Below are 6,265 nucleotides of genomic sequence, written 5' to 3'. Positions count from 1 at the left end.
ATAGGAGTCCCTTGAAGTGGGGAGGGGTCCTAATTCCCCTCCTAAAGAGGGGAGTCTCAATTCACCATAGAAAAAAAATTTGCCTCCGTTAACACCCACATGCCAAATTTGGTTCCATTTGCTTAATTAGTTCTTTAGTTATGAGGAAATTTGTGTTTCATTTGTATGGGAGCCCCCCCTGTTATAGGGAGAGGGGTCCTAATTCCCCTCCTAAAGAGGGGAGTCTCAATTCACCATAGAAAAAAAATTGCCTCCGAAAACCTTCACATGACGAATTTGGTTTCATTTGCCTGATTAGCTCTCGAGTTATGCCGAAGTTTGTGTTTCATTTGTATGGGAGCCCCCCCCCCCCCAGAGGGTTCGCTAACCATCATAAGAACCTTCCCCGACCCCAAAAACTCCTACATGCAAATTTCCACGCCGATCGGTTCAGTAGTCGATTATATAAGGGACACGGACAGACAGACAGAAATCCATTTTTATAGGTATAGATTTGTATGGGAGCTCCTCCTGTTAGTGGGGGGAGGGGTATCCAACTATCATAAGAACCTTCCCCGGCCCCAAAAATTCCTATATATAAATTTCCACGCCGATCGGTTTAGTAGTTTTCGATTCTATAAGGAACATACGGACAGACAGACATATAGAAATCCATTTTTATAGGTATAGATTGGTCAGAAATAATGTCACATATGTTTAAACGCGATCATTAACAAGTTTTTACGTGGTTGAATCACCAAAAATATAGTATTACTGTCTGATGAATGACAAAAGGAGTTTCATGATATACTGAGAGTTCTACTCATCTTTTCCGGACAGGTCGAATTCAAACGAGTTCTAATTGTATCTAAATCTGACTTCTAGCAATAATAACATAAGAAACAAATACTGATAAAGCATGCAATACGGAACTGAAACACGAATGCTTTTAGATAATAGATACACAATACTAAGTTTCTTTCTTTAATGATAGCTATACATGTTTGTGGTGATAACGAATACATTAAAAATGAACAAAATACGAACGCCGATGGAAAAACTATTGCCGGGCGGCCTTACGGCAGTTAACCGGAACTTGATTCATGGCAGATGAAACGATGGATATCGGCATGTTGTTCGGCTCTTCCGTGGCGTTGGCGATCAGCTGCTTCTCCGATTTGGCCATGAAATTATTCGAGACCTTCCGTTTGAGGTTTGCCCAAAAATGTTCTATTCATTGCAGCTGGTGGACGCTTGGAAGGTTAGCGGTATTCATTACTACGATGATTTTTAGCCGGTTCATTTCATCTAGTGATCTTTTGGCATAATGGGCATATTCCTCCGTTCACCGCAAGCCCCGCATGAAAAAACAGCGGCTTGGACACTCCCTTTTCGTTGATCATCGGTTACAGAAGGACTTTCTATGGAAACTGTGTGGGAGATATATTAACGCCATCGCTTGCCTCTTCAGTGGAGCGTAATGTACCCAGTGCTTTGCTAGTCGTTGCCGTCCAACATCAAGTAGATCTCGTCATCCTTCCCGGGAAGATGTTTTTCACTAGCAACTTCGGCCTTGATTGCCTGTTACTTAGATATGGCCGACCTCGACTGACGGACCCACATAAAAATGTCCATTTTGGCAAGGTACTCTTTAAGGTTTGGCTCCGATTTCCCCAAGGCGAGGAAGGCTGAGGGTACATCCCAAGTAACAATTTTGTTATATAATAGCTTATTAAACTATTGTACAGCCAATTCCCGTGGTACAAGTGCTTGATAAGCTATAATTCAACAAAAATGTTACTTGGGATTGCTTTCGATGTCCCTTTTCAGCTTCAGGGAGTGGATCGATTATATCCAGCAGACACGAAGTGCCTCACGATGTTCAATTTCTTCACTCCGGGCTGCAGTTGACAGTACGAACAAAGCGTCGAACGTAGTTGCTTGACTGTTTTCATCACAGCTGTCAAATTATTTCCGCAAACGGGTTGCTAAGATTGGCGGTACATTTTAGTGAAAAATCACTAAAATCAGTTCATCAGTAGCGATTAGCCAGCTAACTTTTTTCTGTTAGCGGATTAGCCGTTAGCGACGCTTGTCGGTTGGCGGTTAACGATTGTCACCACTGGTTAACTTTGATCACTGAATGTAACGTACTTAAACGTTATATTTCGAGTGACAATAGTACGCAAAAATTTTTGTTTTAAAACTGAATTGTTATTTAAGCAACTTTTTGCAAGTTAAATAGAATAAGAAAAACATAACTTACAAAAATCGCCCCTGCTCCGTTCGTCTTCGATGGTCGCAGTCGCAGCACCAAGGAACTCCACAGAGCACGGTAAAACTTCATCCAGTACACGCGTGGGCACGTAGTTCTCGGCAGCTCACGTATTGTCTAATCTTCGAATGTTTAATCGAGGAGGGCAGCTTTGTCGTAAGGTATAAGCCGTCGATAGTTTTGACCGCACATGCACTAATAGTCTGAGTTGATATTCGCACCCCGTAGGGACCTTACGTTGGTGACGTTCGAGAAAAAATTGCATTCCTTCATCCCCAGGTACGGATTAAATTTCTTTTAAATGCCAGCATATTTTCAATCTGTGTGCTCGAATTTTAAACAGGATTTTAAATGTGATCGGAATATATGCTTTACAGCAGTGATGACCAAACTTCGGCCTTCCGAAGTAGTCCGTGTGGTCCAGGAACTAATTGGAGGGGGATTTGATAATAACTGAATTGGAATCCAATTCTGTTTTCCACGAGCGATAATCCAATAATGGCGGCTGATGGGTACAACTTTCTGAAGGGCACAGTTCGGTTTTGACATTCAATGCAGCATGCAGGAGCGGTTACTGCGATTACTATGGAAGCCACTACAGTTGTTTGCCGGTTATGTAAAAAAATGTAAAGATTGATAATTTTCGCAGATCAGCCGAAGAGGAATTTAGTTATACGGAAGCGCAGTTTTTTTACTCAGGTTGAACTTAGTTTCACTCTGGGTTGAACTGTTTAGACGACGGGTTCGCTCTGGGTATTTTTACAGTTTTAACCCCGCCATGAGCAATACACTGACAACCTGAAAACGTTTGTTTAATCTTCCGTAAATGTTTTTTTATTCAGTTGTCGGGTTGGAACTAACCCAGGTTAAAAAACATAAACGCTATTAGTCGTGATTCCTCGTACGCGCTATGGAGCAGAGTGCAAGTGCTTGAGCTGTCAGAAAGTTCTATTGCCTCACGAATCCTGGGTAAAATTCATGAATAAAGATTTCTTGATGTTTCAAGTAGAAAGAAGGTGTTTTTTTGCTGAGTGTCTATCAATCTTCGAGCATTTTTTGCTTGATTTTTTGTTTTGAGTTTTCGAGCAGTCGTAGATATATTTCAAAAATATCTGGCATCCTTTCCAGTTCAGTGACAGTGTGACAGTACAGCTTGTGTATTATTTCGTTTGTAGTTTGTCTTGCGCGTTCGATAAATTTCTATTCAATTTAGAATAGTAAAAGTGCCTAATTTCAAGTTTATGCCAAAGAAAGACATCTGGTGTAAAGTGTATTAAAAGAGCTATATTGTGAAGAGAATATTTTTGTGTTCTGGAAAACTGTTATTTATTTAAAGAATCGGTTTTATCAAATTTCATCGAGTGAGTGCAAATTGGTTTCGAAAAATGCATCAGCATTTTTGACATTGTTTTCAAGATTATGCATATCTTTAATTCAACGTCTAATACAGCGTTGAATCAATTTCTATCTTTATAAACATCTGCCGCAATTAAGTTCTAGATTAGTCCAGCCTGTGCAGTTTGCCATTTGTGTAGAGCAACCCATTAGTTGCCTGATGTGTTTTTCATTTCGGAATATTTGATAATAATTTTTAGTTGCTGTATGTACATTCATGAAGCATTGTATTTTAAATGTTTATTCTATTCATGTTTTGCAAGTTTCTATTACTTGTTATCGAAACAGCAAGAACCATTTTTTGATACAATGTCTCCGTGCCATGCTGAAATTTTGGAAAAATATATTTACCTCATTCCATTTTGTTCCCGTTAAACTTCATATACTTAAACTTGTAAATGTTCCGTAAAAAAACCGATTTTCATCTTCAAATAGAGCTGGAATAATTTCTGCACAATCTAAAATTACAAACTTGTCCGGGGTATCCTTTTGATCTGCATTTGACTATGAATCGTTTATTCCAGAATAGCCATTAAATTTTGTGGTACTATTCGTTGAGTTGTCATATAGGAATCACGTTATTTATCTATACCGATATATGATCAATAATTGAATATTAATAATTCAATAATATGAAAAAAAACATAACTTATAATTTTTTAATACGAACTTAGAAGATACATGCTCTAAATTGTAAATTATGTATTAAGCAATACAGGCACTCGTTGGCTGCTCTTTAACGAAACTTAAAGCCAAGCCCTTTTTTAAAAAGCATTCGGGCGTCCTAACAATTACAATATTGCTAATTGCAAGAAAAATTGTCCAATCGATAAGTGCGCAATCGCTCATAATCGTTATTTTAGTTTAAATCGTTTTGGTCTCTTCGGCGCACTTATTGCTTGGAATGTAACGAAAAAGTGCGCCGAAGATATCGAAACGATTTAATGCAAAATAGCACTTTTATGAGCGATTTCGCACTCTGGATGGTACAACTTTTCTCGCAATCAGCAATATATGTTAGGAAAATGACAAAGAACGAAAAATATTTCTATAAATAGTCCATACCTACAAAATTGGTTTGGATTACCGTAAGATTACTTATATAAATCACCTAAACTTTGTTTGTATTTTCAATAATTATTTTTAAGTTTTATCACGGAGTGCAACTACGGCCAGTCTACCTAAGCTAAGCTAAGCCAATAATTATTTTTATGTTTCTTATCTATCTGATAGAAGCTGGACAGTTTGAAACAATCAATATCCTTTAGCAGTGAAAGGGTTACAGTCAGTCACAATAAAGATTATTTGGTTGTATATAAGCAGGTAAACAACCACACTGTTGTTTGACTCTCCAGATGAATTGGAATCATATGACTTTGCGTATCAGTATCTGCTACGTAACAACAAATCGTTTGTTGTTTCTTGTTTTGCGCTCTTTTGCTGATAAATATACATGTGTTATGCAGTGGGAGTCGATGTCGGTGTTTTACTTAGTAATTTTTCTTTAGTACGCTTTTAACTAGTGCTGTCGTTGCTATCTGAAAGTGATGAAGAAACCGGTTTTTGAAAGCAAGTTATGACTACCCCTTGGCATTATTAATATGGTTAGAGGTGCGGACCATCCTCCCGGAAGTAATATTTTATTCAAAGCGCGTGGCGAATTATGCACTTTGAGAATACAGGAAACTTTAAAACTGTATTGAAGTTCAGTTATATAAGGCCTAGCCTCGTCATACTTTACTTTTACTGACAATGCTGACTTTTACTGATAATTACAAAATTTGCCTCTTAGATGCCTTCCACTTGACTTCGAGATACGAAATTGTTCTAACAAACCGATCGTCGTATGTTCCAATTCCGACCAGGAATTATTATTATAGTTAATAGATGGTTAAGTTCCGAAAACGAAATCTGGCGTCTAGGTTTATATTTCTACTAGGTTTATACTTATAGACTTATTTTTTATGATATCATTCTTATAGACCTTATATAGGGTTTATTTATCGACCTATGGTTACTTGTATAAGGCTAACTGCAGATCACGGTTTAATAATATGTTATGTTTTGTATTTATGTATTAGCTATCAGCATCTTTGGTTCGAGCAGCAAGTTCCTCACAATCATGTGGAAGATGTCCTGAACTTAACATTCTTCCTAAATGAAAATGTATAGCTAACTTTGTGCCGATTAGTGAACGCCCAAAGGAAAACCTTGGGTTGTTAAACGTCTTTTAGACTTGATCCTTCTTTATCGACAGCCTTCGCAGTCGGTTCTTAGCAGGGATGGTCCTATCACTGTGACTCAATTCTGCTTCATTTGATAGTACCGTCTCAGCGGAGCAAAATTGGACATAGTTATATATGAGACATTTGTAGAACTAGTTATTATCTACAATTTTGTTGAATAAAGTTTTGCTGTATCTTTTGTAGTTACGGTGCTACAATGCTAGTACCTCATTAGTAACTAAGTGAACGTATGATAATTGCGATATACAGGGTGTTAGGTTCCCTATCTGGGATATTTTTACCACAGATAGAGGAACCCTAGACAAGAAAAAAACTCTATGAAACATGGGGTCGCAAATTGCTGGTTACAGAAATATGAGCATTTTACTGT

Source organism: Sabethes cyaneus, chromosome 2, assembly GCF_943734655.1.
Source record: "Sabethes cyaneus chromosome 2, idSabCyanKW18_F2, whole genome shotgun sequence".
In the NCBI taxonomy this organism is placed as follows: Eukaryota; Metazoa; Arthropoda; class Insecta; order Diptera; family Culicidae; genus Sabethes; species Sabethes cyaneus.
This window is presented reverse-complemented; position numbering follows the sequence as displayed.